We start from the raw sequence: 11,836 nt of genomic DNA on the forward strand, positions 1-11,836 counted from the left end.
ATGTTGATGAAAAAGGCAGGATTTCCTTCTTTTATATTGCTGAATAATATTCCATTATATATATATATATATGTATATTTTCTTTTTTCAAGATTATGATACTTCTTTTTTCTTTTTCAAATTTTTTATTTAAATTCTATTTTGTTAACATATAGTGTAATATTATTTTTAGGGGTAGAATCTAGCAATTCATCACTTACATATAACAGTGCTCAACACAAAAATTCCTCTCCTTAATATCCATTGCCAGTGTAACCCATCCCCCACCCCCACACACCATCAACCTTGTTTTCTCCCTATTGTAAAGAGTCTCCTAGGGTTTGTTTCCCTCTCTTCCCCCCCACCCAGCCCATATGTTCATCTGTTTTGTTTCTTAAATTCCCCATGTGAGAGAAATCATATGGTATTTGTCTGTCACTGACTGACTTATTTCACTTGTGCAATACATTCTAGCTCCATCCATGTCTTTGCCAATGGCAATATTTCATTCCTTTTGATGGAGAGTGTGTGTGTGTGTGTGTGTGTGTGTGTGTGTGTGTGTATATATATATATATATATATATATATCCCAAATATTCTTTATCCATTCATCATTCAGTGGATATTCAGGCTCTTTCCACAGTTTGGTTATTGTTGATAATGCTGCTATAAACATCAGGGTACATGCACCCTTATCAATCTGTATTTTTGTATCCTTTGGGTAAATACTTAGTAGTGTGATCACTAGGTTATAGGGTAGTTCTATTGTTAACTTTTTGAGGAACCTTCAAACTGTTTTCTGAGTGGCTATACCAGTTTGCATTCCTACCAACACTGCAAGAGGGTTTCCCTTTCTCTGAATCCTTACCAACACTTGTTGTTTCTTCTGTTGTTAATTTTATTCATTCTAACTTGTGTGAGGTATTGATTTGTATTTCCCTGATGATGAATGATGCTGAGCATCTTGTCATGGATCTGTTAGCCATCTAGATATCTTCTTTGGAAAAATGTCTATTCATGTTTTCTGCCCAGTTTTTAATTGGATTATTTGTTTTTTTGGGTGTTGAGTTTGATAAATTCTTTATAGATTTTGGATACCAACCTCATATCAGATATGTCATTTGCAAAAATCTTCTCCCATTCATTAAGTCCCCTTTTAGTTTTATGGATTGTTTCCTCACTGTGAAGAAGATTTTTATCCTGATGAAGTCCCAGTAGTTCATTTTTACTTTTGTTTCCCTTACCTCTGACAATGTAAGTTGCTATGACCAATGTCAAAGAGGTTGCTGCCTGTGATCTCCTCTATGATTTTGATGGTTTCTTGTTTCACATTTAGGTCTTTCATCCATTTTGAATTTATTTTGCATATGTTGTAATAAAGTGGTCCAGTTTCATTCTTTTGCAAGTTGGTGTCCAGTTACCCCACACCATTTGTTGAAGAGACTGTCTTTTTTCCATAAGATATTCTTTCCTGCTTTTTTGAATATTAGTTGACCACAGAGTTAAGGGTCAGTTTCTGGGTTTTCTACTCTGTTCCATTGATCTATGTGTCTGTATTTGTGCCAGTACCATGCTGGTTTGTTGACTATAGATTTGTAATATAGCTTGAAATCTGGAATTGTGATGCTCCAGCTTTGCTTTTCTCCTTTTTTTTTTTAAAGATTTTATTTATTTATTTATTTATTTATTTATAGAAATAATCTTTATTTAATCTTTATTTATAAAAAATAAATAAACAAATAGGAAGAGAGGAAGAGCATTTCAAGCAGAGTGCACTGAGTGTAGAGTCTGACACACAGGGTTTGATCTCACAACCCTGAGATCATGACCTGAGCTGAGACCAAGAGCCGGACACTATCCAACTGAATCACGCATGCACCTCCAGCTTTGCTTTTCTTTTTCAAGAATGCTTTGGCTATTTGGGATCTTTTGTGGTACCATACAAATTTTGGGATTGGTTGTTGTAGCTCTTTGAAAAACGCTATTGATATTTGATAGGGATTGCATTAAATGTGTAGATTGCTTTGGGTAATGTAGATATTTTAATGTTTGTTTGTTCGTTCTTCTAATCCATGAGCATGGAATATTTCCCCACTTCTTTGTGTTATTTTTTATTTCTTACAAAAGTGTTCTATAGTTTTCAGAGTAGAGATCTTTTGCCTCTTTGGTTAGGTTTATTCCTAGGTATCTTGCTGAGAATTTTCGCATCCATGTTCACCATGGATATTGGCCTATAATTCTTTTTAGTGGAGTTTTTGTCTGGTTTTGGAATTAAGGTCATGGGTGGCCTCATAGAATGAGTTTTTATTTTTTCTAGAGTTTTTTTTTAGAACAGTTTGAGAAGAATAAGTACTAATTTTTCTTCAAATGTCTGGTAGAATTCCCCCGAGAGGCCACCTGGCTCTAAGCTTTTGTTTGTTGGGAAATTTTTGGTTACAGATTTAATCCCTTTGTTGGTTCTGGGTATGATCAAATTACCTATTTCTTCCTGTTTCAGTTTTGGTAGTTTGCATGCTTCTAGAAGCTTCTTCATTTCTTCTAGATTTCCCAGTGGTTGGCATATAATTTTTCATAATATTCCCTTATAATCATTTGTATTTCTGTGGTGTTGTTTGTGATCTACTCTCTTTCATTCATGATTTTATTTATTTGGATTCTTTAAGTGTGGCTAGGGGTTTATCAATTTTATTAATTCATTCAAAGAACTATTTCTTAGTTTCATTTCTAGTGTTGTTTTTTGTTGTTGTTGTTTGTTTGTTTCTATATCATTTATTTCTGCTCTAATCTTTATTATTTCTCTTCTGCTGGTTTTAGGCTTTATTTGCTGTCCCTTTGCTAACTCCTTTAGGTGTAAAGTTAGTTTGTATATTTGAGACTTTTCTTTTTTAGTTTTTTTTAAAGATTATTTATTCATTTATTTGACAGAGCAAGAGAGGGAACACAAGCAGGGGAAGTAAGAGAGGGAGAAGCAGGCTTCCCACTGAGCAGGGAGCCAGATGCGGGACTCGATCCCAAGACCCTGAGATCATGACCTGAGCCAAAGGCAGACGCTTATTGATTGAGCCACGCAGACGCCTGAGATTTTTCTTGCATCTTGATTTTGACCTGCATCACAATATGCTTCCTTCTTAGGACTGCCTTTGCTGCATCCCAAAGGTTTTGTTTGTCATGTTTTCATTTTCATTTGCTTCCATGTATTTTTTCTTTCTTGCTTTAATTTCTCGGTTAACCCATTTATGGTCTTTCCAAGTTTGTTCTTGTGCTTGACTTCAAGTTTCATAACATTGTGGTGTGAAAATATGCATTGTATACTCTCAATATTTTTGTACTTGTTGAGGGCTGATTTGTGACCCAGTGTGTGATCTATTCTGAAGAATGTTTCATGTGCATTTGAGAAAAATATGTATTCTGCTACTTTAGAATGAAATAGTCTTCGTATAACTGCTAAGTCCCACCAGCCTACTGTGTCATTCAAAGCCATTGTTTCCTTGTTGATTTTCTGCTTAAATCATCTGTTCATTGCTGTAAGTGGTGTGTTAAAATTCCTTACTATTATTGTATTTTTAATAGGTTTCTTTATGTTTGTCATTAATTGATTTATATATTTGGGTGCTCCCAAGTTGGGGGCATAAATATTTGTAATTTTTTGTTCTTCGTGTTGGGTAGACCCTTTAATTATGATGTAATGCCCCTCTTCATCTCTTGTTATATTCTTTGTTTTAAAAATCTAGTTTTTCTGATATAAGTATGGCTACTATGGCTTTCTTTTGATGTTAATAGACATGCTCCATCGTTCTCCATCTTTTCACTTTCAATCTTCAGGTGTCTAGGTCTAAAATGAAAATCTTGTAGGCAGCATATAGATGAATCTTGGGTTTTTTTAGTCTATTTTGATACGCTATTTCTTTTTTTTATTATTAAATTTTAAAAAAATTTTTTTATAAACATATAATGTATTTTTATCTCCAGAACAGGTCTGTGAATCAACAGGTTTACACACTTCACAGAACTCACCATAGCATACCCTCCCCAAAGTCCATAACCCCACCCCCCTCTCATGACCGCCCTCACCCCAGCAATCCTCAGTTTGCTTTGTGAGATTAAGAGTCTTTTATGGTTTGTGTCCCTTCCAATCCCATCTTGTTTCATTTATTCTTTTCCTACCCCTCAAACCCCCCATGTTACATCTCCACTTCCTCATATCAGGGAGATCATATGATAGTTTTCTTTCTCTGACTGACTTATTTTGCTAAGCATAATACCCTCTAGTTCCATCCACATCATCCACATCATCGCTAATGGCAAGATTTCATTTCTTTTACAGTCTTTTCAATAAATGGTGCTGGAAAAATTGGATAGCTATATGTAGAAGAATGAAACTCCACCATTCTCTTACACCATACACAAAGATAAACTCAAAATGGATAAAAGAACTCAATGTGAGACAGGAATCCATCAGAATCCTAGAGGAGAACATAGGCAGTAACCTCTTCGATATCAGCCACAGCAACTTCTTTTGAGATATGTCTCCAAAGGCAAAGGAAACAAAAGCAAAAATGAACTTTTGGGACTTCATCAAGATCAAAAGCTTCTGCACAGCAAAGGAAACAGTCAACAAAACAAAGAGGCAACCTACGGAATGGAAGAAGATATTTGCAAATGACAGTACAGACAAAAGGTTGATATCCAGGATCTATAAAGAACTTCTCAAACTCAACACACACAAAACAGGTAATCATGTCAAAAAATGGGCAGAAGACATGAACAGACACTTCTCCAATGAAGACATACAAATGGCTATCAGACACATGAAAAAATGTTCATCATCACTAGCCATCAGGGAGATTCAAATTAAAACCACATTGAGATACCACCTTACACCAGTTAGAATGGACAAAATTAGCCAGACTGGAAACAACGTGTGTTGGAGAGGATGTGGAGAAAGGGGAACCCTCTTGCACTGATGGTGGGAATGCAAGTTGGTGCAGCCACTTCGGAGAACAGTGTGGAGATTCCTTAAGAAATTAAAAACAGAGCTTCCCTATGACCGTGCAATTGCACGACTGGGTATTTACCCCAAAAATACAGAAGTAGTGAAAAGAAGGGCCATCTGTACCCCAACATTTATGGCAACAATGACCACGGTCGCCAAACTGTGGAAAGAACCAAAATGCCATTCAATGGACGAATGGATAAGGAAGATGTGGTCCATATACACTATGGAGTATTATCCCTCCATCAGAAAGGATGAATACCCAACTTTTGTATCAACATGGATGGGACTGGAAGAGATTATGCTGAGTGAAATAAGTCAAGCAGAGAGAGTCAAGTATCATATGGTTTCACTTATTTGTGGAGCATAACAAATAGCATGGAAGACAAGGGGAGTTAGAGAGGAGAAGGGAGTTGAGGGAAATTGGAAGTGGAGGTGAACCATGAGAGACTATGGACTCTGAAAAACATTCTGAGGGTTTTGGAGGGGCGGGGGGTGGGAGGTTGGGGGAGCCAGATGGTGGGTATTATGGAGGGCATGTATTGCATGGAGTACTGGGTGTGGTGCATAAACAATGAATTCTGTTATGCTGAAAAGAAATTTTTAAAAAATCAAAAAAGAAAAGAATGAGAGTAAGGGGCTGACTATAGCAAATGGAAAGATAGAGTGTCAATTAAAAAATAGTAGTAGTAGGTTATAGTATATATATATATATATATATATATATATATATACACACACATACACACACTTGAATACTATGCAGTTGTAACAAACATAAACTCCTTATATACTTGTATGGAACTATCTCAACATGTAATAAATGGAAAGGCAAGGTGCATGGTATCCAATATAACATTTAAGGGTGTTTTTGTTTTTTTTAAGGAGAGAAAAATTAGCTATTTACATTGGTTTGTACATGCATTTAAAAAAATATAAAGTCTGTAGGAAACAAAAGTAATGACAAGAGTTACTCTGTAGAGGGAGAGAATAGAAACTGAGTGAACACTGAGAACAAAAAAGGAACCTATTCACTGTATTTTTATAATTTCTGATGTTTGCATAGTGTGAATGCATTTTTTAGTTAAAATAAACACTTAAAAAGATGTAGGCAAAAATTCTGTTTTAAAAAATGCGTATAGCTGAAAGTCCCAGATATAATATCTTCATATTACTGTCTCTTGATGAAAGAAGGAGGAGGAGGAGAGGGTGGAAAACATGAAGAGGGAAGATGAAGAAAAGGAGGAAGAAGAGGAAGAGAAGGAAGAGGAAAAAGAAAGAAGAGGAAGGAGGAGAAAAGGGAGGTCAACAAAAGTGATAATTACAATAAAAACAATTGTATTAAAAACTTAAGACTTGGGGAAAAGGTAAGAATTCATTATTAAATTATAAATATAGCAACCCATTACTTACTGCTATAATTTGGAGATGAATTCCAATTAACATGACTGATAAAAATCAGACTTAAAAGTAAAATTCACATTTTGTTCTGAAAGGCAATCATCCTAAGAAAAAATAAGTCTTGTATTACATTAAGTATTGGTTAATGTTTAACAAACCACTTTGGTGTGAGAATTATAGCTCTGTGGCTCTAATTTTAATCTTTGCCAATTCCGTTGACATAAATATTTCCATTGTGGCTGATTTCAAGTTACTAACATGACCTTACTTTTTCCTTTTCTCTCTTCCTTTGTTTATATAAATACAAGATTCAGATGTTTATCATTTTCTTTCTTTATAAACTTTTTTTATTATGTTCAATTAGCCAACATATAGTACATCATTAGTTTTTAATGTAGTGGTCAATGGTTCATTAGTTGCATATAACACCCAATGTTTATCACATCACATGTCCTCCTTAATACCCATCTATCAGTTATGCCCTCTCCTCACTCCCTCCCTTCTTTAACCCTGTTTGTTTCTCAGAGTCCAGAGTGTCTCATGGTTTGTCTCCCTCTCTGAATTCTTCCCGTTCAGTTTTCCCTCCCTTCCCCTATCGTCCTCAGCACTATTTCTTATATTCCACATATGAGTGAAACCATATGATAATTGTCTTTCTGCTTGACTTATTTCATTTAGCACAATACCCTGTAGTTCCATCCATGCTGATGCAAATGGTAGGTATTCATCTTTTCTGATGGCTGAGTAATTTTCAACAGATGAATGGGTAAAGAAGGAAGAGGTGGTTCATATATACAATGGAAAATTTTTTTTTAAAAAGATTTATTCACTTATTTGAGTGAGAGAGAGAGTGTGCAGAGGGAGGCAGGGGAGGGCAGAGGGAGATGGGGAAAATCTCAAGCAGACTCCTTGTTGAATACAGAGCCCAAGGTGGGGCTCCAACCCAGGACCCTGAGATCATGACCTGAGCTGAAATCAAGAGTCAGACACTTAACCAATTGAGCCACCCAGGTGCCCCTGAAGAACTTCTTTTAAAATTTCTTGCAAGGCAGATCTATTGGTCACAAATTCCCCAACTTTTTGTTGGTCATTATTTCTCCCTCACTTTTGTAGGATAATTTTTCTAGATACAGAATTTTAGGTTGGTGGGATTTTTTTTTTCTCTCAATGCTAAATATTCTGTTTCACTCCATTCTTGCTTGTATGGTTTCTAAATAAATGTTCAATGTAGTTCTTACATTATCTTTCCACAGGTTAGGTGTTTTTCCCTCTTGATTCTTTTAAGATTTTCCCTGTCCTTAACTTTATGCAGTTTGAATATGATATGCCCAGGTGTACATTTTTCTATATTTACTCTTCTTGCTGTTCTGAGTTTCCTGGATCTGTGGTTTGGTGTCTTTCATAAATGTTGGGAAATTCTCAGTCATTGTTGTTTCAAACATCTCTTCCATTTCTTCTTCCCTGGCCATCTGGTATTCCCATCATGTATATGTTATACCTCTTGAAATTGTCCCACAGTTCTCAGATACTCTGTTCCGTCTTTTTCATTATTTTTCCTCTTTGCATTTAAATAGCAGTTGTGCGATAACAGTTGTGAAGCCTTTGGTTTTCAAAACTAACACAGAGTTAAGAAAAAAATGGGAGTGAGATTAGAGCAAGTTAAAGCCCTACGAGTCTTGCTATTCTTGTCAAGATTCGACCATTATTCTTTGATGACCATTTCCTGATTATTGAAAGATTGGAGTTAATTTCTAGAGTTCTAAAAATATGATTTTGACAGTTTTGTCAGTGCTGTCATTACTTCCAGAGAGGAGCAGATATTTGGAGGTCCTTACTCTGGCATTCCAGAAGTCAAGCTGTCCCTGCCTTTTTTTTTTCCCCCCCCCTCATAGCACTTACCAGTTAAATGTTATTCAAGCTTGGGACGTCTGGGTGGCTCAGTTGGTTAAGCAGCTGCCTTCGGCTCGGGTCATGATCCCAGTGTCCTGGGATCGAGTCCCATATCGGGCTCCTTGCTCAGCAGGGAGGCTGCTTCTCCCTCTGCCTCTGCCTACCACTCTGTCTGCTTGTGCTCATTCTCACTCTTCTCTCTCTGACAAAAAAATAAATAAAATCTTAAAAAAAAAAAAAAGAAAAGAATGGCTCTTAGTAAAAAATACTTGCTGAATGAATTCCAGTATATATTTAAAAAAAAAAATGTTGTTCAAACTCTCATCTGAAGTGAAATTATAGATCACTTGTTTATTATCACGAATCAATCCCAATAGAGTTGTCAACTTCCAATTACAATTTAAGCTAAAGGAAGAGGGATGCTGTCTTGTTTACTCTTCTATCTATCAAGAATTGTAAAGGATCTGAGATTTTATCCTATATGCCATCTAACAAACTAGCTTGCCACAGTTTCATGGAGGTTCTCAGAAGATACAAGATTCCTGGTCTAAGACATTGGATTCTATTACTCACTGCACAGGAAAAAGCATAAACTCAAACACACAACAATTATCCTTGCTTCTCAAATTCCACAGCAACAATGCAGTGTGGCCCCAGTAGATAATGTGTATATAATGAATTTGTATCTCAGATGAGGAACATTAAGATTAAAAAATTAATCTTTTATAATGGGCTATACGCAAACCTGCCCTTTGCCTGGATAGAATCATTATTTTTATTATACCACAAACCTTTCCTTTGTTCTGGATAGAGGCACTATCTATTTTCCAAGTCTATTTGCTATATAAACGTTTTTGAAAAGGCAGTCTGGAATAAAATCTGTTAGTATCTCTGCTCACAAGATATGGAGAAACAGAAGAAACCTACAAAGAATTATCTCTCAATATCATCCACAGCCTAAAATACTATCTGACACATGGTAGACATGCAATAAATGAATAAATTGAATAAATTTGAATATTTATTCAATAAATAATTCAATAAATTATTTTGAATAATTTTATTGAATAAATAATTCAATAAGATGAATAAATTGAATAAAACCTCCAAGAATTTATATTTTCATCAAAATATTCTATTTCCACAAATAAGGAAAATTATGTATTTTTTTAAATCGTAGATATAAGCAAAGTCTTGAAAAAGAATTGGCTTAGTCGATTGGAACTGCCCTAACAAAGTACCATACATAGACTGGGTGGTTTCTAAACAATATAATTTTATTTCTCACTCTTCTAAAGGCTAGAAGTCCAAGGTCATGGTGTTAGCATGGCAGGGTTCCTGACAAGACCCCTGTACTAGGCTGTAGACTGTCAACTCCATCTGTGTCCTTACATGGCAAAAAGAGATTCAGGTAGCTCTCTGGTCTCTTCTTAAAAAGGCACTAATCCTATTCATAAGGGCTCCATCTCCAGGACCTAATTAGCTCACAAAGGCGCCATCTCCACATATATTTGGGGATTAGATTTCAATGTACAAATTCTGGGGGAGACACAAACATTCAGCCCTTAACAAAAACCTAAGAATAAAAACTTGTGTGAAGATTTGCTACAGTCTTCTCTCCTATTGCTACAGATTTGCTCAGTCTTCTCTCCTATTCCTTTCTTGCCTCATTCTAAAAAAGAAGAACTGCTATGTTTTATCAAGGCAGAAACATTTAGTTAAACCATGAAGTTAAGGTCTTTCTATGCCTGTCTTTTGCAATTCCCAAGTCCTAGAAAAGTAGAGAAATAAGGAAGCCTGGAATATACATCTTTGTAGGTAAATGGGTAAATATTCAGCTTGCTTGCTGCTTCTTTTTCTCCGTCTTCCATCCTTTCTCCCCTCTCTTCTTTCCCCACCCTTGTCTCTCGCCCCCAACCTATTTCTTACTTTCTCCTTACCCCCATGTACATATATGTCTGTACACACACACATAAACATACACAAACACACTGTTCTTTCACTGTGTTTTTCTTATAACTTGGAACATGTTGACATTTCCTCAACTTGAAAAGAGTAATATTCAGTATTAAGTTTTGGCCTTGGAGTAGAAGTGGGCAGAGTGGACCTTTTGGCTAGCCTTTTTGGCCAGCTTTTTTCTAAGCCCTGTATACCAAAAGCTTCTAGGCAAAAGAAGTCCATATACCACACCAGTTATTTTTCACTGCATTCTTTCCTGAGACCTTGAGCCATACGCTTACATCAAGTATAAAATCTACTTTGGTCTTGATTTGTCTTCTGGAAGGCAAGGTAAGGCAAGGTCTTCTAGGTAAGAACAGAATCTATTTTTCAGGAACCCCAGTTCTATGCAATATCCAGCACACACTGATTTCTTTTTAAGTGGAAAAACTACAGAAGAGATTGCATCTCAGCCATTTTATATTCTACCTCATGATTTTTAAACAAATAGAAAAAGCTAAAAGTTATTTGCATGATTTAGTCATATACCAAACATTTATGGTATCCTTTTTCTCTGTCTACATAGTTTTATCTTCAAGGTTATCATAACATTTTCAGATACAAATTACTTATATGTATGTATTATACTGCCTTTCCTTGGTATGTTTAAAATTTGTATAATTTTAGTTGTTTACTTTGTTTTGTCATTGAAATGGATTCATTTTGTGTTATTCTGAGAAATATACTTAATCTCTGAACCATTTATATGTCTCCAGTATAGCTAGGTACTCTAATGTTTGAACAGTTTATCTCACTTAGTAGGTTTTTTTTTGTCATAAATGTTTAAATTACTTTATTTAACTCTTGTTGGGACTGCTTCTTTTCCCTTGTGAATGGATTTCCCAGCTTAGTAAAGTACTTTAGGCCAATTCTAACCTCATAGCTGAAAATATTATTTCTTCACAATTGAGCACACTTTCCATATTTCAAACAAACCAATTATTTATTGTATATATTCATATGTTTATAATTAATTTTAAAGTATCTGCCTCTTGTCTTAAAAGTGCCCAAAATATCGAGAGAAATACTCATTGTAGTCTATTATATTACAACATGTTTTATATTTTGTAGTTTTATTCTTCCTGTCTTTGACCTTTTATTCAACCATAAATATATTTCAAACTCCTTAACCAAATCTTTCACTGTAAGAAATTATTAATGATAAAATAAATAATTTAAAAAGCAAATTTAAAAAGAGCTTTTGCTTCTGCTCTTCTTTTGTGGTAGGTTTTCTTTTTCTGTTCTTCCAGAGAAAATTAAAATATTCTAACAAATGCATGCTTGCCTCTACATAGAAAAGCATTGTTTTGCATGTACTAGAATAACATGCAGTAATTTTAAATTGAATTTCTGATCATAATAACTCACTCTACCATAGTTCCCAGATAATAATAGCCCTCAAAAATATTAAAGAAGCAATTACTTTATTGGCCAGACTAGGTACTTAACTGCAGATATTTTATGTCATTTTCTGTAATTTTCACAAGTGTTCTCCATTATAATTATTCCCATTTTTCAGGTGAAGAAGTCGAGACTTAAAATATGACACTTGTGGTCGCTAAGCCAAAAATTAAA

This window comes from Mustela erminea, chromosome 16 (genome assembly GCF_009829155.1).
Source record: "Mustela erminea isolate mMusErm1 chromosome 16, mMusErm1.Pri, whole genome shotgun sequence".
NCBI lineage: Eukaryota > Metazoa > Chordata > Mammalia > Carnivora > Mustelidae > Mustela > Mustela erminea.